This window comes from Marmota flaviventris, chromosome 12 (assembly GCF_047511675.1).
Source record: "Marmota flaviventris isolate mMarFla1 chromosome 12, mMarFla1.hap1, whole genome shotgun sequence".
NCBI lineage: Eukaryota > Metazoa > Chordata > Mammalia > Rodentia > Sciuridae > Marmota > Marmota flaviventris.
In genome coordinates this window covers 87,339,142-87,364,607 of record NC_092509.1, presented here as the reverse complement: position 1 = coordinate 87,364,607, position 25,466 = coordinate 87,339,142, and the positions used below count along the sequence as shown (strand labels likewise).

General features: G+C 38.8%; 1 long non-coding RNA gene across 1 annotated transcript in view; it reads right to left on the bottom strand.

Moving 5' to 3' along the window:
* The window catches only part of LOC139707842 (uncharacterized), a 262,953-nt gene that overhangs the window by 155,154 nt on the left and 82,333 nt on the right, over positions 1 to 25,466 (bottom strand). Inside the window, exon 2 of the long non-coding RNA XR_011709268.1 lies at positions 4,758 to 4,820. This is a non-coding gene — a long non-coding RNA (uncharacterized lncRNA). The remainder of the gene's footprint in view (positions 1 to 4,757; positions 4,821 to 25,466) is intronic.

The window sequence follows — 25,466 nt, the reverse complement described above, 5'->3', positions numbered from 1 at the left end:
TTTATCTGTTGAAGCCCAGCAGAAAGTATACTGTTTTTGACGTTTTCAATGGATAATTACTTGTTCCTGCCTCTGATTCATAGCAATGTGTTTAGAACCTTGTTTACCAGACAACATCCTGGTGAGCAATGTATGCATCCATCTATCACTTAAATTATCAGAATGTTACAGCGGAAGGAACAGCCTTCAAATTCAGAAAGTTTGGGTTCTATCAATTACTTCCTATTTGGTAATAAAATTACCTAAACACTCGTGGTTTTTGCTATGAGCAAACTGCATCAGTACTATAGACCAGACACATCTGTCTTTCCCCAATGTCAGAATTTCTTGAACATCAATAAATCCACAAGCCATGTCAATGTCATCTCCTCTGATGGTACTCTTGGTTTCATTTGGTGGTCATGACCATGGCCAACACAAGTTCTTTTACCTCATTCCAATCTTGATTACTAATATCTATAACATTCAAATCATACCTCACACTTCACACAAAGATATATAGGTCACAGAAAGGCTGAAAATGGGTTAAGGTGGCCACAGGATTTAAATATACCTTAGGGAAAGCCAAGGCTGAAAGCTAAAAAAGATGCAGTCACTGCAGGTGGCCATATGGGTATTAACCAAGACCCAGAGCCATCAAGAAAAGGGTTCCAAATGCATGGAGTTTCAAAGTAGGCCTTGCCTCACACGCAGGAATAACTCCCATTGGGCTCAAGCCAGAGTCGTGATTCCTCACTGTGACAATTTTTTTATGTGAGACTTGTGGCAAGTGATCAGGTGACAGAATTGGTGTTCTTGCTATGCACCATCCTGGGGTTCTCGTCTTACAGATCACTTGATGTGACTGATAAACTCATGTACCTTGTGTTTGGTATGATTTGATATGTGCATGTGTCCCTGTGCTCCTCAATTAATTTGATCATGTTTTACTGACACAAATAAGTTTTTTGTCATATGTGCCTTGTTGTGCTGGGCAGATGGCAGTCATTTACTTGCACGAGTAAGATATAGAGTCATTCTACCTTGGTACTTTTACTCAAAATGGTATAACTCATGGCAAACTGATGCTTTATGACATGGAGTAACTCAGGCATAAGCACAGCTGAAAGCTGCTGTTCTATACACCATGGAATAAATCAGAGCAAGGCACAGCTTGTTTCCACAGTTTCCAAAGTATTTTTCTATTTAACGTCATTAGTGATATTTATTTAATGGGCTTATTAGGACTATTAAGTCTGAAAACTTATTTTAAAAGGCCTCACACACTGTTGAGTACAGAGTACATGCTCAAAATCTTCCCAAGTTGGTTAAATCAGAAAGACCAATGTGCTCTGGAATAACTTTCGGGCAGCACTTATGCATGTAGCACAAGCAGTAGCTATTTTTATCATATACTAAAAAAGAGTTCTCCTTTCTTGAAAATTCCAACCAAGAAGAAAAAGGGGTGGGGTGTTTTTGTTCTGCCTCCAGAGTCTGAAGAGGTCTCAGAAACACAATAGGAACTCTAAACTCCAAAAATCCGTATTAAAAGTTCTACCCACTCCCAACTAAAATACAGGATTTTCCCAATTCTTCCTCCTTCTCTTTCCAGTCAGCTGGTGAAAGGGTGCTGGTAAAACTTGTGGTTTCCCTGAACACAACCTTGTTGACCTTCTGCCCTTTTTTGAAAGGTGTTTCTCTCTTCCATATTTGAAGAAATTCAGTGTTTGATTTTTCCCACTGAGTAAGCAGTGACTGTGTGGGCAAGCTGCTAACTGAAATACCGAGAAAGAGGAGGAGGGTAAATGAACTTTCCCTGGGAAATACTATTTGCATCACTAACGTCCCTGGAATAATTTTGAGACAATTAGACACTAATCTTTCCCTATTAGAGAAATTGCTTCTGAAACATTAAGACCCCCAAATAGCAAACACATAGCTGGAACACCATTGGCAAACAGGCATAATAACATTTGTAGCAGATCATTATTATGGAAAGATAGATTTTGTTTTCAAAATTTGGCCTCATAGTTTCCAACACATACATCACAGAGTGGGCAATGAAATAGATTTGTCGCTGTGAAAATAGATGGTCTAAATTTTGAGCAATGACAGGAAAGAAGCCTTCACACATAACTTTTAAAAAGAAATCGACCAATCACTACAACTTAGATCATATAATTTTGACTACTGAGAAAGAGAAGCATTTACAGGTGATGGAAAATCAAGATGAAATAAGAAAAAAGATCTTTCCGAGATATAAATGTGTGACCACACTTGGCTGATGATCTCCTGAGGACCTTCACACTTCAAATACCAGTGGCTAATTATAATTCTCTTTCTTGATCTGTCAGGTTCATTGAACACATACAGACTGCCTTCTTATGAAAAGGCCTTGTTTGCTCTCTTGGTTCCCAGAGAGCTCCTTCTCCAGCTTGCCCTTCTGTGTTTGCCCCGCCCCCACCCCCATTCTTTGCTGGTTCTTCCCCTTCTTCCCAATCTCTCAGTACTGATGTTCTTCTCCATCTGCACCTATTTCATAGGTTCACTCAACTAGTCCTGTCTATGGATGGATATCTCAAATTTATATCTCCAGCCCTCGACCTCTCTCCTAAAATTTAGACTCCCTGTTCAGTATCTCCCATGGATACCCAAAGGGCTTTGCGAATTTAACATTTTTCAAGCTGAATTCTTGATTCCATTCACCTCTCTGAGCTTATTCCTCTTCCCACAACCTTTACCATGTTCATTAGCACCAAATTTATTCCCTGTGGCTCGGCTCTAAAGTCATCTTTGACTTCTCTCATATCTTACATCAACTTCTTCAGCAACTCATGGCTGCTCTGTGTCCAGATTTTACTGGGAATGTGACTGCTTAGTACCACCTCCACTGTGTCTGGTGTCCTAGACCTAATCCTAGCACCACCAGCTTTCCCCTGGATTCCTGCCATGTATCCTGATATTGCATAGTTTGCTTTCTGATTTCTTTTGGGTCTGTGTTCAAATTTCACATGTTCTGAGAGGCCTTCCCAAATTTGCCATAATTACTCTCCAACATTGCCCTCTCCTTTTATGTCTCTCGTGACTTATATATCACTGCCAGGAATTATATCATTTATTTATCTATTTGCTCACTGTCTTTATTTTTATCACCTCTATGTAAGTTTCATGAGGGCAGGGATTTGATCTATTTGATTCTCTTCTATACTTCTAATATCTAGAAAAATTCCTGAAATGTAATGGTAACTAATAAATTACTAATTGAATATGCCTAAATTATGTGCTTAGTGAACTATAAAATACTTATAATGTGCATTTGGTCTATTTCAATAAATTCTCTTGATTTTATACAGTCATCAGTTTAATCTCTAAGGACATGACTGACATTAATGGACAAAGTTCTATTGCTGTCCTTTCTGTCTTTGTAAGCAATACATCTCTCACATGTAAATGCAAACAGAACCTACTGTAAATAGTAACTACCTGGATATTAACCAATTCCTGCTGAACTACAAATTAACAAAATGTAATCAATAACTCTAGAGGCATAAAGAGTCAAAGAGCTTGACTCTGCTATCGTTTGAATGGTCTTGTACCCCCCAGAATTTGTGCTGAAACTTAATTGCTGAAGAAGTAGTAGTGGGAGATGGCTGAGTCTTAAGGGCTCCATTTCCCTGAATGGGATTAGGCCCCCATATAAAAAGGTTTAACAAAAGGAGTTAATTCCTTTTGTTCCTACACCTCCTGCCATGTGAGGACAGTTTCTTCTTCCCAGAGAAACACCTTAAAAATGGACTCAGACAACCAAGCCTGCTAACTCCTTGATCTTGGACCTTCTAGCCTCCAGATCTTTGAGAAATAAATTTCTATAGTTTAGGAATTACTTAGTCTGTGGTATTCTGTTTTAGCAGCACAAATGGGTTGAGACGGACTCCAAAGGATACAAAGAAACCACACAAGGAAAAAGCAAAGTACTTGTGTATATAGTCATCGGTCTGAGAGCACAAAGCCATGGTGGGAAAGAGCATGTTCAAATCATCTGACTTACCCTCAGATGACCAACCTACACCGCTCCCATAAAGAGTAGAGAACCTGCCTGGGTTATTTATGGTTCCCTCTGGAGTTTTCAGAAGATGGTTACAGGTCCACTTGCTTGACCTTTCAGACTTCCCCACACATTTTAAATAGAAATAAAGTGTCCTAAAGGAAGTTAGGCATCAATATCAAAATAAGCCTTCTACTAGACTCCAGGAACTAGAAGATAAAACCACTGGTCACTTTCACAAGATCCTTTTGCCGCTTGCTTCCGTCCAACCATCAGGAGTCAAGAGGGAAACTAGAAGATCAGGTTCCATGACAAAATCCTGGGGATTTCTCAGGCACCATCCCCCCTCTTCCTCCCCCTCCCCCTCCTACTCCCCCTCAGCCTCCCCCTCCCTCTCCCTCTCTCCTTCTCTCCTTCTCTCTCTCTCTCTCTCTCTCTCTCTCTCTCTCTCTCTCTCAGCAGTTTACATGCATCATAAAGCTGGGAACATTCACAAATTACAAACACACACAAATGCACAGGCACATGCTAACTCAGATATATCACAAGGGGCTTCAGAAGACACCTGGATCATTCATGCATGACCTCAGGTTTTTATCTCCCAATTGATCAGTTTGTGTCATGCTTTGCAAAAGAAAATTATACTGATATGTCTGAAAATTAGGATATTTTTATATTTGGGGAAGATTCAATCATGGAAAAGTAGACTGAAATAACATCCGGTATTTCCTACCTTTTTCTTGATCTTTCACTCGTATTCCACTTGTTACAGCAGCCCTCCTCCTCAGCATGGGCCCTGTGGGTGAACGAGTAGATGGTGGATTAATGGATTATGTCAGGAGTGGCTTTGTTATAAAAGCAAACTCTCTCTAGATTGCTTATGCTGCTTGCCATGTGGTACCCACTGCCATGTCATGACCCATCATGTAGTATTTACCAAGCATCAAGAGGATACCAGTGCCATGCTCTGTACCTACAGAACTGTGACTTAAATAAGTCTTTTTTCTTTATAGATGATCCAGTTTCAGTTACTCTGTTACATTGAAAGAAGATTAACCAAGATACCAGGCATGGCCAAGGAAGATGCATGTGTAGTGAAACCTGAAAAAAAGGAGATAAAATCAAAGAAATTGTAGAGGATCACAATGCTGAGAGCACTTTAGGACTCTGGCTTTTCTCTTGCCAAGTAGAGAATTGGTCGAAGATTTTGAAAAGAGGAATAATCAACCCTTTGTTTTATTTTTTTAAGGATCTCTCTCAGTTGTACATTGAGAATAGAACTAAAGATGAAGGATGGAAAATACAAAGTTTATCTAAGAGGTCAGCTGTACAATCAAAGCAAAGAATAATGGTATCTTTGGCCAGGTGAGTAGTAATGAACTCTGATAAGAAGGAATTGTCATCTCTGAATATATTCTGAAGACAAAGCTAATGTGATGTACAACAAACTAGATGTGAGAGCAGCAAGACTGACTTTAAAGATTGTGGCTTAAGTACCTGGAAAAAGTCTCCTCTACACCCATGGAGAGTAGAAAAAAATTGTCAAGAGCAAGTTAAGAATAATGGGAAACATGGAGATCCTAATTTTAAACATTTAAGTAAAGATATTTAAGTCTTGAGTAAAAGGGATGGATCTAAATGTAGGGAGTTTTCAGTACACAGATGATACTAAAACTGTAAGAATCAAATGTCACTCAAGAATAATGAGAAAAGAAGGAGGATTTGAAGGCTGAGCCTTGGGACAATCCAAATTTAAGTTAGGTGATTAAGAGGAACCAAGAATGGAAAATGAAAAGGAATGACCAGTGAAGTAAAGAAAAACTGGACTTTTCCTGGAAGCAAAAAATATATATATATTTAGGGGAAGAAGATAACCAACCAAATCAGAGTCTCCTTATGGATCCAGTGAGAAGGATTTGAACACAATACTTGGTTTTAATGGCACAGAGAATCCAGCTTTTATGGAATGTTAAACACAAAACCTAATTCAGGACAAAATGGATCTATTTTATTTATTGGTGGAGACAGCAAGCATAGTTGGAGACTCACTATAAAGAAAGGAAAGGAGGCAGTAGCTGACAGGGAGTAAAGGGATCAAGAGAACTCAGTTTTTTTGATGGGAGAAGACAATGCATATTAATAAGCTGATGGGAAAGATCATGGTAATAAAGGGGAAGTCCAAGAGAAGGAAATATTCCTGGAACAATATCCTTCCAGAAGGGGAGTGGGTGGCGTTGGATGCCTGCACAGACAGTTCATCCCTGAGAACAGAAGAGAAAGAATATGTGGGCACAGAGGCCTAAGGCTGGACAGATGAGGTAGTGTGGATTTGCAGTAATTCTCCTCTAATTGTGCTTATCTTTTCAGTAAGAGAAGGTCACCATCTTATAGGAAAAGGCTCAAAGAATATGATTCATAATGTAATTCAAGAAAAAGCAAAGCTACTGCCCAGAAAGAAAGGGCCAAGTCCTGCTGGTAAGCTGTCATCATTCTGTAAATATTGGTGCAAGGGCTCAAGAGGGGACAAGATGTGCTGTTTTGCTGTGGAGAGCCTGGGTCTTCAGCATAACCTGAGAGGGCCTGAGGAGAGCCACATGCTTGCAGCCTCACTTGAAGGAAATGAAACTCAGTAAAGCTAAGTCAGAACCAGCTCTTTACTTCTGCCTTGGTTCAGTCCTTGACTGGGCCTTTACCCCCAGCAGGTTTCCATTTTACTAAGCAGAAAGTTCTTTGTGTACTTAAAGTTCATTATTCTTATGGGGCTGAGGAATGCAGGGGTACATTGTTTGTTTGCTTATAATAAGGAATCCCAACTCACTAGGTTCTTTTTGTTGCAAAACCAATAATGCCCTTCCCTGCAAAATATGTTATATTTCAAAATTGGCCTCAAGTTGCCTATGTTTAGATAAACTGTAACTTTATCATATTTCGGTGGCCTTTAGAGAATCTTGACCCATTACTCTTTGAATTAGAATGAGATGCACAGTATATGGACACAACAAATGATTGGCTGAGAGTCACATTCTGCAATAAAACTAAACATAACACATTAATCTATATTACATGATTAGTTTTTGAAGCTTTATTCCCTGCTATCAATCTTCAATGTTTATTCAACATATACTTATTAATCATGCACAGAGAGCAAAGAACAAAGATCATGGCCTTCATGAGGCTTCTTGTAATCGAGAGCAAGTATAGATAATACACAACCATGATAATCAAAGAAAATTTTCAAAAAGTTTAAGGAGGTCATCAGTTCAGTGAGAGAAAAACACATCAGATAAAGAGAATGGAGAAAGAGTTTGTAATATGAATAGTGTGGTTAGGGTGTGATTGAAAAGTCAGCACATGGGTAAAGACGTGAAGACGAAGGCCTGAGTCACAGAAGCTCCCTGGGTGAAGGGGCCAGCACCGCAGAGAGAACAGCATGTCCAAAGAGCCACAGAGGCAAGAGAATGCCTAGAGTTTTCAGAATGGTCTCAGGAGGTCAGCCTGAGGGTAGGGGTGAGCAGAAGAGTACCAGAGGAGGGCTACCTACACAATTTGTAGGTGTCAGCACAAACTTAAAAATGTGGGGGCCCTTGTTCAGAATTAAGAACTTCATGAGCCTTAAATCACGAGTGGGGACCATCTGAACACAGGACCTCATGTGACTACACAGGTCAGATACTCAAGAAGCTGGCTTAGATAGGAGATGAGACCAGGTCTAATAGGTAATAGTGTAGGGAAGCATATTTTGAAAGGCCTTCCAGGTCCTTTAAAGAATTTTGACTTTCACTGTGAGTGACACTGGGTTCTGTTGGAGAGTTTTAAGCATTCTAACTTATAGAATATGTGTTGAAACTAGTTTAGGAGCACAACATGGATGCAGGAGTCTAGTCAGAAGACTTATTACAATTATCTTCATGATGTGTTATAGTAATTCTGATGAGAGATCTCGGTGGCTTGGTCTGAGGACAGTATTAGTGGAGGTAACAGAAGTTCTGTGCACTGGAATTCACAAGATTGGTAATGGGTTTCATGGAGGGAGAAAGATAAATCTTAGTAGGAATCAAGAGTGACTCCAAAGCTTTTGGCCTGACGAACAGGAACACTGGAGTTGCCACAGACTTAGACAAGGAAGTGTGAGGGAGTTAGAACAGGGTGGTTGTGGAGGTGCAGTCCTCAACGTGACATTTTGAGATTCCTCTCTGACACTCAAGTGGAGTCCGTGAGTTGGCAGTCACACACTTGAGTCTGGTATCCAAGTGAGTGATCATGTTGGAGATGAAGAATTTAAAAGTCGTGATCAAAAAAGGCCTCAGTTCTTCCAGCAGCTTGGGAGACTGAGGCAGGAGGATCACGAGTTCATAGCCAGCCTCAGCAAAAGTAAGGCCCTAAGCAACTCAGTGAGACCCTGTCTCTAAATAAAATACAAAATAGGGCTGGGGATGTGGCTCAGTAGTTGAGTGCCCCTGAGTTCAATCCTTGGTACCTCCCTGTGAAGGAGGAGGGGGAGGGGGAAGGGGAGGGGGAGGGGGAGGGGGAAGGGGAGGGGGAGGGGGAGGGGGAAGGGGAGGGGGAGGGGGAGGAGGGGGAGGAGGAGGAGGAGGAGGAGGAGGAGAGGAGTAAAAAGCCTCAGTTCTTCAGCATAGCTAAATGTAAAAGGCTCCACTGACCTGGATTCTTAAAACGTTCTAGGCTAAACAAAATTCTTCTTTGTATCCAGCACTGCTCTTGGCTGATGACATATGAACTATAATATTTACTCCTTAATCCATTCCTTTTTCTGAAAAAGTCTTTTTCCCCCTCATTTAACAGCATGCGATGGATGAAACTGAACACCAAAGAATTTGAAAGACGACTAAGAAGAAGTTATGGAAAATTGTTTAAAATATCACTATTAGTTTTTCTACCAACACTAGACGTTTTTATTTTATTTCAGAATGGACAATTTATTCTCTATAATCTCAGAATGGTCCTTCTTTTATATGAGCATAAAGAAAATATTCATCTATGACACCTATGTTGTCATCATTAATCCGAATGCAGGAAAATATTCTAGATAAAATAATAAATATTCTGGTTTGGGAGCATAAACTACTGGGTAGAGCTAAGGCTGCATGTTATTTTTCCTTGTCAGTAGGAAAATAAAATAAAGAACAGTTATTGGGGTGAGAAGGATCAGCCCCATGTCTGGACTTCTGCTTGTACCTGACAAAGAATTTGGGTTTTCTGCTCATTTTGGAGTTGTTTGTGGGTGATATGGAGCTGAGGGGCTGCCCTTACAAAGATGTCATGTGTTCCCATGGAAAACAATGTTGTGGGCAGGCCCTGGGGTCAGAAGAAAGCATGAAATTGGAGAGAAAAACATTTTCACTGACTGCTTAGAACCATATCCACAACTCCCAGCTCTGAGAGAATCTGGACAGGGCTCCTGAGCAGGATCCTGATCCACTAAGGGCACCACTAGCAAAGGTACATTTCGGGAGCAGAAAGGCAGTGGACACCAGCCAAGAGGAACAGTACAGGACAGAGAAGGTGATGAAGGTGGTTAATACATGTGGGACACTCTTTGAAGAGTCCAGAAATAATTCAGGAATGTTCTGCAGGAATAGTGATGGAGGGTCAGAGTTACTACAATTTAATTTATTGACATGCAGTGCCCTTTTTACCCCCAGCTTGGTAAAAGCTATATGGACAGACATATATGGGCCAATTCCAATTAGGGACTGAGCTTTTTATCAGCTGATTTCTGTGAAATGAGGTTTCTTCTAACATGGCCACATGCTATGGCAAAGCCATGCACTGCCGCTTTGTTTCTCTGAAGTGAGTGAATTGCATCCACAGCCCTTCCAGTTCTCTTCCAGATCTCCTTTTCCCTGCCCTCTGTTGCAATGGAAGAGATGGGTGGGAAGAGAGTTCTCATGGTTGGAATCCAAGATGGATGAAGAATTCCATTGCTTATAAGTAGAATTGCATTGATACTTAACTATGCAGTAATAATATTATGTATCTCATGCCACTCTCGTCCTTCAACAAAATGAAGAAAACTCAGATGGGTTAATAACTCAGCAAAATACTGTGATCGTGTCTTCAGTGCTTGTATCTTAAATGTGGATTAGAACCTCTTTTCCTGTATTTCTCTTTCAACTAATTGTCAGGTTGGGAGATAGCCTCATTTTGGAGGCTTATAAGTGAGCAAACAGAAGAGCAAATGAATATCCTTATCATGTCTTCAAAAATACATTCAGGCCAGATGCAGTGGCACATGCTTATAATCCCAGTGGCACAGGAGGCTGAGGCAGGAAGATTACAAGTTTGAGGCCAACCTCAGCAATTTAGCAAGACCTTGTCTAAAAATGAAAAATAACAAGGGCTGGGGATGTGACTCAGTAGTTAAGTGCCCCTGGGTTTAATCCCCAGTACCAAAAAACTAACAAAAAAACAAACAAACAAACAAACAAACCCAAAAACTACAATCAGGTGCTGCAGATTCAAGCTATCTATAACATAACTGATTTTATATCAAAACTCTAAAACATGGAAAATTAAAACATTTAGCCTTATAATCATAAAAGAATGAAAATACTTCAAAATTATATCATACATGTGTGTGTGTTCACGCGTGTGCGTATATATATGATATGAAATTTGTTCTGAGAATTCATAACAGGGCTCTGGACGATGACCCTGTTGACATTGGAGCTGGATGTTATGTGTGGAGGCCATCCAGTACTGGGGCACACTTCCATTATCCCTGCCCCCCACTTCTAGTCACCATGATCCAAAATGTCTCCTGAAGTTGTTAAATATCCCATGGAGGACAAAATCATCCCTGGTTGAGAACCACTGACATAGAATCCAGTACCTCATAGACTGCAAGAAAGAACTAAATTGATCATCACAATATATTCTGTTATTCTTTCATCTGGAGCAAAACTTTTGAAGACTTCAATCAAGGGGAGATAAGGAATCTTTGACAAAAGGATGATGTGAGGCCTTGCATCTCTCCAAAATATTGAATGACACCATGCACCCTGTCATTTGATGAAGCATATAAAATACTGGCTATCTCTGTGTCATGTTCAAGCTGCTCACAGATGACACAGTTAACTAACCTACTTCCTTCTTGAGAAATTCATCAACCTAGAAACAGTGAGTGAGAGGCGATTTCTGTCCACTCAGTAGAATCATGTCTCACCAGGCAGGAAGACCACAGCTGTACTCCAGAACCCTGCTGGTTGTTAATCTGTTTGCTGAAAACCACTTACCTATCACCACATGTCTACCACTAATATTTTCAAAACAATTATTTTTCATGTCAGACATTTAAAGAGCTTTATGCTAATTGTTTGAATTTCTATTTCATGGGGAGAAAGCAATAGCAACAAGCTTCTGAGTAGTTCCTAATGAAAACCAAGTTATTTTTATTTTTATATTTGTCCTTTACATTTCCATCTTTTGTTTGATATTTGAATAAAAACTAAAGTGTGTACAGACTCCATGAATATAAAGCATTTATTACATGGAATATAACAAGAATCTCTACAGCAAAGCCTATTTTGAATACTAGACTAATGAGCCCCCTTTCAAATAATACTTGATATGAGACTGTACCAAGACTGCTGCAGAATTTGATTAGTTCTTAAGTCTTGTTATATTTACTCTGGATTACAGTTGAACCCTTTTGCTGACTTTCTTTCATTATACACTAAGGACTTCAAAAGAAAAAGGAAAATGGGCAATTTCAAGTCTGGGAATGATTCTCAGATGATGTTTCATTCAACAGATATTTTACAACTTCTCCTTATTATATTTTTTTCTAGACCTCCTAGCCTTTTAAAAGAGTATTCTATACAAGAATATCTAGGTGGCAAGGGTTGGGATATAGCTCAGTTGGTAGAGTGCTTGCCTCACTTGTATGAGGCCCTGGGTTCAATCTGCAGCACCACCAAAAAAAAAAAAAAAAAATGCAGGTGGCAGCATATACTATATTTTTAAAAATTGATGTCAATAGGAACAGTCTTTTAAAAGTTTACTTTTATTGAGACGGACATTATTACCCTATGTACATGTATGATTGCACAACTAGTGTGACTGCATCTGTACAGCCAGAGGAATGAGATGTTGTGCTCTCTTTGTATACAATGTATCAAAATGCATTCTGCTGTCATGTGTAACTAATCAGAATAAAAATAAATCAATAAAATTTTATTTTCATGCTGTTTTAGCAAGGAACCAAAAAGAAAACAGGGAAGAGGAGCTCCCTCTCCTCACAGGCAGGGAAAATAGAGATGCAACATGAGATGGATACTTTAATCAGATATTGAGACCAGTGGATTTCCCTCCACTCTGCAAAGTAAAACTTCAGTCCTTTTACATTTTCAGTTTTTTAAGTTGATTTTCTTGGTGGAGACAGAAGGGCTTGTGAGAAATATTTTCCCCTCTTTCATGAAAAGGAAGATGTTCAGCAGCAGCTGTCAGAAGGAGGAGAGAAAAAGGAAAGAAAACAAGAAAAGCCACAAAGCCAGCTGCAGTTAGTTCCTGTTCACTTGGGGCAGCGTGTGACGTGGGCTTGTTGCATTTCGAATTCACAAATTAGAAATGTTCAGAGAGGAAACTGTCTTTTAGCACATCTACAGAAGAAGAGAGCATTCAGAGAACTGTTATTCAAAAAGATGCATACAGAGAACTGTCTTTCTTATTTAATGAACCCTACCTTAGGTCTAGGTGGGAGGAAGAGAGCAGTGTATTTTACAGTGGGTATTAAAATTACAACTAAGTTTCATAAACATTTATTGGAATCTAAAAAAGTCAAACATGTAACTCTGAGGAGCTGAGAGTGCAGAATCCCATGGTGCAAAACAGGGAGGTAGAAGAGGGGTGCTTCTCTTGCTGTTCGGGATCTGTTGGAACCTAGAATTGTATTATTTTGTTTCCCTCCAAACACACCTTTGGGGTGAGATTTTAAAGCACTTCTGCTTGTAACATCAGTGTTATACTGTAGCTCCTGCAGGATACCATGCTCTTCACTGCTCCTGCCCTGGGTCTCCGGCCCCAGGCTCTGCTTATACTTTCCTGTGAGAGTCTTCAGGTCTCTCCCTGCCCTGAAAGCTCTTTGGAAATCCCAAGACTTGCCACTGAGGATCCAAACATGCAATAAAGGATAATTCACTTATTTAAAAAAAAAAAACAAACAAACAAAAAAACTCCTGCCATTCTTTTAAATTGGAAGCTTATATTTCAGGGATATGAAAATAATTTCTAGCTGCCCTAATTCCATTGTATACATATACAACAGCATTGTTCATAATATTTAGACACTTCCATAGCAACCCATAAAATACAACCTCCAGAGGTCTGCATTCCTCAAACTATGCATCAAGGACTGAGGAATTTCTGAGGGAACAGCTACAGAGCACTAAGTCTGAAATGCTCCCTTTATGGTAGCTATTGTGGAGTCCATGAGCAGAACCATGGCTAGAACTTTATATCAGAGCTCGCTACAATTTCTATAGATGCTTCTTTTGCACTTCTAGATTTCCAACTTTATACACAAGGTGATTAGAAATGTGCTGATAAAACTTGACTGTTTTGTAGCCTACCTTTCTCTGTGTTCTTTCCAGAGTAAACCAATAAATTATCTATTTTTATCATCTGAAGCATTTTATATAAAAATGTTAGTGATAAATACAGAGATGCAAATAACTTTTTAAAACCTTGGTGTTTTTTGTATGCTTCTTGATATTCACAAGTATAATTTTCATTTTGGCTTGCTATTGAGCCACATTTCAAAAACTAACTGCATGACACTACCTTCTGCATTAAAATAAATCTACAATGTCCAGCACAGAGATTTTACAATTTTTTAATGATCCCCAGAGTCAAAGTTAGCAACTTTATTCTCCCACTCTTTATCTTCTTTCTCCTGGTTCTTACAGAAGAAGTCACTGACTACTTTTTAGCTACATTTTATTTAAAATGTTTCCTTTATGTTTGTTACTCTCTGCTCTAACAGGTACTGCCTCTGTACACACTGTATCTCCCCACAAGGAATTATAGTAAGGACTGCTACTTTCTTTTAGAGTGTTTCCTTTGGCACTTTATAGACTACACAATGTTTTAGTCATCACATCTGGTCCTCAAAACAACCTGTGGTAGGCAAGGCAAACACTACCCCAGCTTTATATTTAAGGAAATAGGGTCATGAAGCTAGTACTGATAGCACTGAAACTTAAATCCAAGACCTTTGGATCTAAGTCTTGGTTCACCCAACCTTTGAAGGCCAAATAGCAAGAGTATGACAGCAAAACCCACTAAACATTTCAACAGATCTCTATCTGTTAAAGACATAATAGAAATTTAGGACCGGAAATACTGATCTTGTAGATTATGAAGGTTTTGCTTGTTGTCTTGTTTTTTGGGTGTTGTTGTTGTTGCTGCTGCTGCTGCTGCTGTTGTGTGTGTGTGTGTGTGTGTGTGTGTGTGTGTGTGTGTTTGTGTGTGTGTTTTGTTAGGATAGCATTTTATTTATTTTTTATTTACTTTTTTCTTTGCATTCTGCCTATTTCTCTCTCTCCCTCCCTCCCTTCTCCTGCCCCCCTTTTTTAGTTATGTACCCTGACAAAATCACCAAAGCATGAAGCACAATGGGCTCTAATTCAGTCCCCAGCACCCCACCCCCAGTCCACCTTCTTTAATCCACTGACACTTTGTGGTACTGAAGACTATCCCGCTAAGTTAAATAAGCCAGTAGCAAAGAGTCAAAGGTCAAATGTTTTCTCTGATAAGTACAAGCTAATCCAAAATAAGGTGGGGGTAGGGGGATGATAAAGAGAGAGAGAAAGAGAAAGGTATGAACTTGATCAAAACAGAGGAAAGATCACCAGAATAGACAAAGAGGATTGAAGAGGAACAAGAAGGGACAAGAAAAAGGAAGAACAATGGAATGAATCTGATTATGAAGTTTTAACAGTTCTCACGTCATTCACTATAGCTCTAGATGCTCAGGGACATGTGACATAGCCAGCATCACAAAATTAATTATAGATGCCAATAACTTGGACTTGAACTTACTGACACCCCCCCTCCCAGCATAGGTTTTTCTATCTTACTTCCATAAATGCCACTTGGCCTTTTCAACTTTCCATAAAAAATGCCAGTAACATGACCAACTTTAAGTTCTGCCATCCCAAAGACGCCTCTCTATTAAAGACAGGGTCTGTGCCCTACTGTCCACCAACCACACTATGTGACCTCAGGAGAGAGGTTCACATTGCTCACCACACCTGGAGCAATGTCCCCTCTCCAAATACAAGCCCTAATCAAATTCATGCACTCTCACTGGTTTCGCTGGACCTCAGGACACATCTCCAAGTTTTCACAGTACTTGTAGCATCTACTACCCAATTTCACACCCTAAAGCTCCTGAAGTCAGTAACTGATCTTCTGTATGTTCCTGTATATCCTCCTGGTCCCATCATGTTCTCATATCTCTTTCCCCAATAATCAGTTTTTTTCTCACTGAGATATGAAAATGTGTTTCTTCTTTCCTACAATATCCTTCGCCCTTTCCATATTAAACTACCCAAAAATTCCTGCCCTGCCTTTATCTCTTAGTTAAAATGCTGCTTCCTCCAGGAAGCCCTCACTACCTCCCAGTGGCATGAGCACCTCCTGCGTTCCTGTGGCATTCCCTACACACCCTTTCAGAGCCACTGTCTGATTGTAGTGATATCTGTACGCCTGTTTCCTCACTAAAGACTTTCCATCCCAGACACAATCATCTGCTTTTCTTCTGTAGAAAGACTACATCCGGCACAAAATTGGCACTTATTATTTGTTAAATGAAACAGAAAATTAAATGTTTAATGTTCCCATAATAATAAAGACAGTCTGTGTTCTTTTAAGCTTAAGAAATAAATATTGAGTTCGGTTCAAGAGAAAAAATTATCAGGAAAGCAAATCTTAGTTATGACTGTCATACACTGAATTCCTATTATAAAAAGCAAGGTTGGAGAAAGACAAGCCAATACTTTATTTAGATATTTTTGTTCTTTCAGGGATCAAAGCCTCCTGCTTAGGAGTAAGTTCAGATTTTCTAGCTAGAGCTTCTTAAACTTGCATTAGGATTGTGCTGAAGAACTTGCTCACCAAACATTCTAAAACCTACATTTTTTTTTTAGTTGACACTTCCCTCTACCTAAGAGGACCCTCCACCCACTCCCCCTAGACAACTGCATGCATCTTTCCATGGAAAGTGTTAGGGTCATAGCTACAAACTATCCTAATTCCATTTAGAGCTAATCTCTCTTTATTCTCCCAAATGCCAGAATGTTCAATTCTGTTACTGCACATAACTTGTGGGACAGTGACTCTTCAGGTGCCTTCTGACCTGTGATTCACCTAGTATGAGATTTATCTATTTCATGTATAATTTTTAAATTTCAGCAATGGTTAGCACTTTTCATGGAATAAGTGTGTCCTCATTATAGGAGAGGAGAAAAGGGAAGGGGAAAATAGAAAGATACCTTTTGAAGCACTGATGCAAAATTGTTTTTATTGCTTAGAAAATTTGGAAGCAAGCAGCAAGGTCAAAGCTATGTGTTTACTTCTGTTGCGCATGAGACTACAGAAATGTGAGGTGTTCCTGCAGCAATCTTCCAGCCTCCATTCCACAGCTACTTGGGTCAGTGCCTGGCTTGAGACAATGCCTAGCCTGCAACTATGGGGATTGCTCTCCAGTGTCTTTAGTGTTGGTAGACAGTTGCAGTGGTAGCAGTGCCAGCTCCTTGATGTCAGCATGCAGACACTACAAAATAGCTCCAGGAATCGCTCTTAAACATAGCTGTAGCGAAGACCTCAGAGGCCGTAACTTCTCAGTGGAGACCATCTGGGCTCTGTCCTAAAGCCCAGCATAGGATCATCTTTATCACTTTCAGTAATCGTTTAGGCACATAATGTCCTGTATTAAAATTCTTCTTGCTTAAAATATCTACTGTAGTAGTTTCTGTTTCCTTCTATGCATCCTAACTGACACCATTAGAGGAAACAAAGCAGGGGGAGGAGAGAGAGAGAGAGAGAGAGAGAGAGAGAGAGAGAGAGAGAGAGAGAGAGAGAGAGAGAAGAGAGCTCTCAGCATGTAAGGTCTCCACCCCAATCCCTGCACTAATCCACTTGACCTAGCCTAGCATGGCTTCTAAGTGTCCACTGCCATGTCCCAGGGCTGACCCAACTGTCTTGAGTTGTGTCTGGGTAACCTCAGGACTCTCAAAGGATTTACTGTTTGTACTAGCCAACACACAATGGCAGGTCCCTGACCTCTGTTTCTTACAGAATTTATTAGAAGGTGCTAATTATTGTGAATATATTCTTTTGCCCCTTTGAGTTATATATGTATCTCCTGCAACTCGGGAATGTCTTTTTCAAGGATCTGAGAGCTATTCTTTTGAAATATAAGCATCAGAAAGGACCGGGCCTCTGTCTCCAAGTCTCTCTGAGAAGACAGAATCCCTAACCCCTAGCACTGCCAGGAGCAGACAGCCAGCCTGCTCTCCTGGACACTGACCATCCCTTTATAATGTTTCACTTCTGAGTGCTTCCACTCAATCCCTGCCTCTACCCATCCTGATCCATTTTCCTTTAGAATGTCCAGGCACCTGTGTGCAAGTCAGACTGGGATTCTGCTTGCTCCTTCTCCTGTTACCAGCAGTTACTGCATAAAACCTACCTTAAGTGTGCTAACCAACATCTTTGTCTTCTACGTGAGCAAATTATCTTTTTGTTCTTTTTCTTCTACTCCTGTAAGTGCCACAGATATTCAAGCAAATCATAGGAATATAGTTCAATTTTTCTATAAAACCTTCATTTTGGTTCATTTTAAATTATAAAGGTTATTAAATACCACAATGATTTCTTATGGATGTTTATGAATTTACATTTTCTATATAACTTTTAAAGATGGGGATGTTTTCTTCTTTTCACAATATTTTATCTGTGATTTTATCCAAAACTTGAGAGACAAAGTCCATATATCAAATACTACTCAGTATTATAAACCAATCCCATAAATGTTAAAAATGTTATGGCTTTAAATTAAACAATGATGAACAATGGTTATAAAAAAAATTCACCTGTGCAATTTTGATTTAGTGTAGAAATTAAAAATTATAAAGTACAAAATTAATCAACACCAATACTGTCATTCTTGCTACTTAGTGGCATAAAAAATTTTCATTGATGTTTAGAAACAGAAATTTCCTGGAGTAAAGAGAAACTAGGGATTCATTCCTTCTTTGGCCTTTAACTGAACAAATATTTCAGAGGAACTTGAATCCTTTGAAACACATTTATAATGCACAATTTATTACTGTGCTCATTTCAGACAACTTTTAGGTTTTACATCTGCAGGAAATGAGTAATCAAGCAAACATGAAGAGTCCTCTTATTTCAATGCAGCTCTCTTAGGGGAATAAAAACAATTGTTTAAGAGAAAATTGTACATATTTCACATCTTAGATGCAATGAACTTGCAAATATTTCTTGCTGAAAGAAAGAAACTGCTGATAGGTGTGGCTGTAGGTAAAGCTTTAAGAATATTTAAGAAATTCCCCTGTTGAACAAGCATCAATTCACGGTTCTCCACAGAGTTATCCATGGGACAGTCCCTTTGAACTCCTTTTTTCCTCTAAAGGGGCTCCTGCAAGGAACCTGTGAGTCATTGTATGTTCTTTCCTAAAAAGAAAGCAACTCTGTGGACAGCTTAAAAATTCCCAGTAATAATAACTTATTATCCTTTTTGCTAGTTTTTCTAATCATAGCAGTTCATAGTCTAATGAAGAACCCATAAAAAAAGATGAACATCCTAGAATCTAGAGCCATGGGCTGAGTAAGAATTGGTCTCATTAATCCCTACCCATCAACTCCCAAGAAGCCTACGAAATTTCTCCATTTCATGGGGAAAGCACAAAAAATATTTACCAAAGTACATGAAATCTTTGAAAAAGATTAATATGTGTGGCTCTACTATCGGAGCTATAATGCTAATTATGAATGTTAAAGAGGGCTGGGGATGTGGCTCAAGCGGTAACGCGCTCGCCTGGCATGCGCAGGGCACTGGGTTCAATCCTCAGCACCACATAAAAATAAAATAAAGATATTGTGTCCACCGAAAACTAAAAAATAAATATTAAAAAATTATCTCTCTCTCTTATTTAAAAAAAGAATATTAAGGAAATGTTAATAACACTTTAAAATTTTACAATAGAAAGCAATGGACTTTGGAAAACTATAAATATTATTTCAAATACTTCTTTCATTTCTGTGAGATCTCAAGTCAGAATCTCCATTACTGAGGAAATTTTTTATACCAAGAAGTTTATCTAAAATGACTGATGGGAATATTTTCAATGAGCAGGATAACTTCTTCATCTTTATCACTTCTTCTTTTTAAAGTAACAGCAATGTGAAAAAAAAAAACACACAAAAATATGATAGTCAAAATAAGAGGCCAAGAAGGATGAGCAGAGGCTGCTGATTTCGGGATACAATCCCTCTTGAAAACCATATTTTATATTTGCTTCAAAATCATGACCTGAGTCAGTAGCCAAGGTAACAAGAAGAAGCTGATGGCGGACTGAGGAAGGACCTGTTTGTGGGGATTGCCTGAGGGACTCGGAGTACTGGGTTATCGAGCCAGTACATTAGAGGAACTGTGAGTCACTCTCCAGTAAGTACGTGAAATGACCTCAGCACTTGAAGATAGTTTCTACTGGATCACAGCAGTTCGTGGATTTTAGGCTCCATTAACTCACAGCACGGGGACTTTCATTAATGTCTGAAATGCTCATCTCCATAATCTTGCATAGTCTTCATAAAACAATGGCTCGCTTATCCAGGAGAGTCTGGAGCTTCCTCAGCATGATGTGTCTCTCTTTTTCATATGGTCTGTGACAACGCTATAGACAACCCCCACCCCATGGTAGCTAGAAATTTTTGATTTTATGCAAGTTCACTTCTATTATCAATTTTATTGAATAACAGAAATAGGAATGTCATTTTTAATTAAGCATAAACTTTCTAGTTTGGTGTTGCTGAAAGGGTTTTGTTGCAAGGAAAACAAAATGAACAGATGCATCTTTGTATCACATGATAAGAAATAAAACATTTTACAAGAATATTCTAACTACCTTCTACATACACTTTGGCAGAACTGCTCAGCTCCTATTTCCAGGCCACATGCTCCCTCGATAGCCAGCATTTTCATTTCTCTGAAATTCTCCCAAACATGAGTTTCTGCCATTCTTTATATCACATAGACAAGAGCATAGCACAAATGACTGTTACAAAGACACCAGCTGGGAAAAAATCCTTTAAGTGTTCTTCTTCTCATTATCAAAAACGAGAGGAATTTAGCTGTCTCTAGCTGTGTGTGTCTCATTACTTCTGAAAAAGTGTAGGAAATGGGAAGATAAGTTACAAGAGGGAGGCTGGATAATAGGAGCTGAAACACAGTAAGATAGAAATAATAAGTTCTTGTGTTCCACAGCACAGTGGGTGGCTAGAGTTCACAATAGCAGATTATATATTTTATGAAGACCTAGAAGAGAGGAACTCAATGGCTCCAGACCTAAAGAAATGATAAGGAAATGAAAATGCTAATTATCCCAATTTGATCAGTATCTGCTATATACATGTGTTAAAATATTGCACTGTACCAAATAGTCACGTACAAGTATTACACGTTACTCAAAAAACGAAAAAGTCACGTACAAGTATTACATGTTACTCAAAAAACATTATGTGAAACATATTTCCTTTATAACATAAACATAACATGCAATATGGTTTAGGATATTTAGTACAATGAATTCAAAGTTTTATCATTTCAAACTGCAACCAAAATAAAAATCATCAATGTGATAGCTTGCATTATTTCTTTTTGCACTAATTCTTTGAAGACAAATGTGTATTATACACTTGTAGTTCAATTCAACTCCCCACCTTCCATGTGTGGGAACAGCTACACATGGATAGTGGCTATCCTACTGGACAGTGCAATTCTAGACACTACTGAATTACTTGCCTAAGTGTTAGTACTGATATGAGAGCTCCAACTAACTGTACATCCTTACAGCTAGTAGGCATTATCAGAAGTTCTCAATTTGTTGTCAACCTGAAGGTTAAGTAAGACCACATTTTTGCCAATCTGAATGTTTTCCATTCTAGTGGAAAATGTTGGGGAAATCTGATTAAAATCTGTAGTTTAATTAATAATAATATCAATGCTAATGTCTTAGTTTTATTAATTGTAAAAATCCAGTTGGTTATAAAAGATGATAAAGTTAGAGGAAATGAGTGAAAATTGTACACAGATGCTAAACTATCCTGTCAAGTCTTCTATAAGTCCAAAATTATATCAGAATAGAAAGTTCTTAAATGACCCTTGATTGACCTTGAATTTCATTTCTCCTACATCATTGAATCAAGTACATCATTGTATCAGGTCTTCCAAATCACTATTGTTGTATGTTAATTGAAAGTATTTTTTATTTGAACTATAAGGGCAAAAGGCTTTGCTGATCCCATTCTCAGTCAATTGTCTCTAGTTAAATAGACTAACCAAACCATCTCTTGTCTCCGTGAACAATGGAAGCAAGATAAAAAGACAAAAAACCTATGGGAGCTGAACTGAATACCTCTGTGGTGTAGGTTGTCATCTTTTCTATGTTATTTCACTTTTCTATACTTCTCTAATAGCATTGATTTTCTTTTACTATTGGTGTTAGTCAGTTTTACATTACTAAAACAAATATCTGAGATAATCAACTTATAAAAAGAAAAAGATTATTATTATTATTTTGGCTCCCAGTTTCAGAGGTTCCAGTTCATAATAAATTGGCCTTGTGGCTTTGGTCCTGTGACAAGGCAGCAAACCATGGTGGAAGAAAATGGCAGAGCAGAACTGTTCACCTCATGGCCAGAATGCAAAAAAGAGGAAAAGGAAGGGGCTAGGGTCCTACTACCCTCTTCAATGCCATGCTCCCAGTGACCTGCACACCTACCACTAGGCCCTACCTCTTAAAGGTTCTACCACCTTCCAACAGCACCATGCCAGGAAACAAGCCTTTAGCACATGGACCTTTGAAGAACATTTAGGATCTAATCTATAGAACTATGCATTAAGCAATTGTATAATGAACAGCACTTTCTCTGAATTTTTTTTTTTTTTTTTTTTTTTTTTTGTACCAGGGATTGAACTCTGGGGCACTTAACCACTGAGCCATATCCCCAGCCCTTTTTTGTACTTCATTTAGACATAGGCTCTTACTAAGTTGCTTAGGGCCTCCCTAGATTGCTGAGGCTGGCTTTGAACTTGCAATCCTCCTGCCTCAGCCTCTCGAGCCACTGGGATTATAGGCATGCACCACAGTGCCTGGCTGAATAGATTTTTTAAATCCACTATTCCTTTAAATGGTGTACTAATGAAATGAATAGAAGATAACAGTATTATTTCGACCCATAAGAATTTACCATGGAAGTTAAAATAGTACACTCCTTTCTTTCATTTGAATTTATCTCTTACCATAAAATTTTATCTTTCCCCTGTATTATTCCTCAGAAGCCTTCAAAATTGCTTCTCAGTAACTACAAGTTTTAACCAAAAGGAAAAAACAACATAATAAATAAGCAAAATCCTCCAGCCTGCTCCTGTTGTTGCCCTAGTTATAGTTACTTAGAAATTGTGAGCCTCTTCGGAGCCCACTGCCAGCCAAAGGAAGACAGGATGAGGGAGGCCTTCTGTGAGGAAGCTGTGGTTTTTCTTGAGCAGTCGCTCTGGACATCAGTGCCTGAGCCACTTTGCCACCAAAAGAGTCATCTACGCAGCTTACCACCCCTGCACTTTCCCCTGAATCTTTATTAGTAGTCTAGTTAGTCTTTGAGAGGTACTTCCCATAATTCAAAATGAGCTTCCACCTAACCAAGACTCAGTTTGAACTCACTTTAATAACAAACAGAAAAGTAAATCCACTGTTAAGATGAGCTGCAAAGTTCTAGAAATTAGCAAGTGTTCAGAGTAAGCATTGGGGCTTGAAGTGATAATCCTACCCTGACCTATCACAGTAACAGGCTCAAAGTCACAGGGAATGAATGTTTTAATTCTGGAAACATCCAGCAGGCCCACTGAGGAAAACAGTGAGGAGGGATGGATAAGGGTGATTCAGAGAGACAAGAGGGGTGTTACAAAGCAATTTTCATTTAATTCATAATTACATCTATGATTTATGTTTAACCGTTTCAGTGGGAATTTTCCAGATTAGGGTTTCCAGGAGCATTTCCTCCCCACCTAAATACCATAACTCCCAAGCATGAATGCATATGTCAGGATGCAGCCTGTGCCTGCTACCACTGTACCTTCGGAGCTGTGTGTCTAACAACTTGAGGTTCACTGCTTCAAGATGCAAGGATTCCTTGCAGAGGAAAGATTGCTGCCGTGGAGGTGAATGGGCAGGGACCCATCCTAAGGGATCTGACCTATGACTCACTGTCCTCACCAGCTTTCACCCTGGCATTTTCCTAAACTTCAGAGCCAAGAGCCATTTCTTTAGTCAAAGAAATCAGATGGCCACAGTTGCCACAACCCTGGAAGAGAACTTGAGAAACTGTCAATTGGAACACTTCCCTCCTATCAGATGTCACTGGGGGAACGTCAGGAGTGATACTGAGAAGGAGAAATGACCCCCGAGTACCAAGCATTGATTCACTAAGCACATATCCTCATGTGCACAGATTTCCCTTTATTGAAGGGAAATCTGAACCCAGTGTACAGGGCAGAAAGGCCAAGGTGTGGTGCTCCAGAGTAACACTGCCACTTCCCTCGCAGGGGGTTCTTGGCTGCCTCGAAGCCAAGGCTTTATCAAGCATGTAGTGTTTATGTTTGGAATAATTAAGACAAACAGGCCACTCTCGATTCACCCCCTCCACCCCTGCTTAACCAATAAGAGGCTGTTCCAGACGCTCATTGCTGAGCTGCTGAAACATCTTGTCTCTCCTACTTAGGGGTGATCCTTGGGAACAATTGTTTGTGAGTTTTAGTCTTACAAGTAAAAAAATAATAATCATGTAAAAGAATTACAATTGTGTAGATTGCTACCCTAACCATCATGCTGTAAATGTTTTACCAATAAATTCTAGTATTTACAAAATTGCCACCTTAGGGATGATGCCCTTATGACTAATGGAGATGAAGACCCTGGGTGTGAGCAACCAGGATACACATTAAAACTTATGCACTTGCCCCTGATTCTTTAATTGTCCTCTAGTCAGTCATTAAGACATATTCATCATAATTCATAATTTGGCTTCCACTTAACAGATACTCAATTTGAATTTGCTTTAATAATAGTAAAGTAATAGCATGATGGGGCTAATGAACCAGGGAAAGAAAATCAGGTAGAGCGGACAGACATTGAGGATCAAATCAGACCTCCAGAGCCAAGAATTCTAGTCCTAAACCTTGCTAATTGTGTAAATTCGGGAAAATTGCTTAATCTCTCAAATCTGTAATCGCCTCATCTGTTTAATGGAGATTAAGTAGTCCCTGCCTCCTACACTCATTGGAAGAATTGATGAGTATACACAAAAGTACATAGTGAGCTATCTTTACATATATACATATTTGTACATATATATATATGTACACATAATGTATTATATATATATGTGTGTATCGTATGTATATATACAAATATATATGTTATTAGATATGTGAACTTTAGATTTTAAAAAAGTCTCTTAGCCTATTCCATTGTAAAATAATATCTATTTCAGTGTTGTCTTAAAGATGAATTGACACATGTAAAAATCTGTTCATGCCCCAAAGATTTATAATATACATAACATACATTTTTAAACCTACATACCTTTCTAGTAAAGATCTTTTGAGATTAATTGGAAGAGGCAGGTCTAGTATGAAATATAAGTGAATTACAATATTTTAAGAACTGTTTTGAATGAAATATAAAAAGATAAAGCAAACATCACATGCAGATGTATATGTCTATATGTCAGCATAAAAAATAAATACAACATGATCGTATCAGCAAAGATAATTAAGAATTTGATTGAATATGGATATCTTCCCAACACTGTATTTTAGATATATCATGTGAAAAATAATCAGTTATTGATTCCTGGAAATGGCCACATTGGTATGAAATGGTATGCAGGGCGTCCAGCAGAGTTATTTTGTATATCTTTCTTATCTTTTTTTTTTTTTTTTAACCTATTTCCTGCACTGCAAAGAAACTGACACAGGATGCTTATGAAACGAGATTTCATTTTTTCAGTCTACATGTGTTACAGCTGAACATCAGAAAGCCCCTAGATTTCACAGAACTAAATTTTAGCATCTTTCTAATGGAAACCCCCAACGTCTAGGGTTCTCATAAACTGCCTG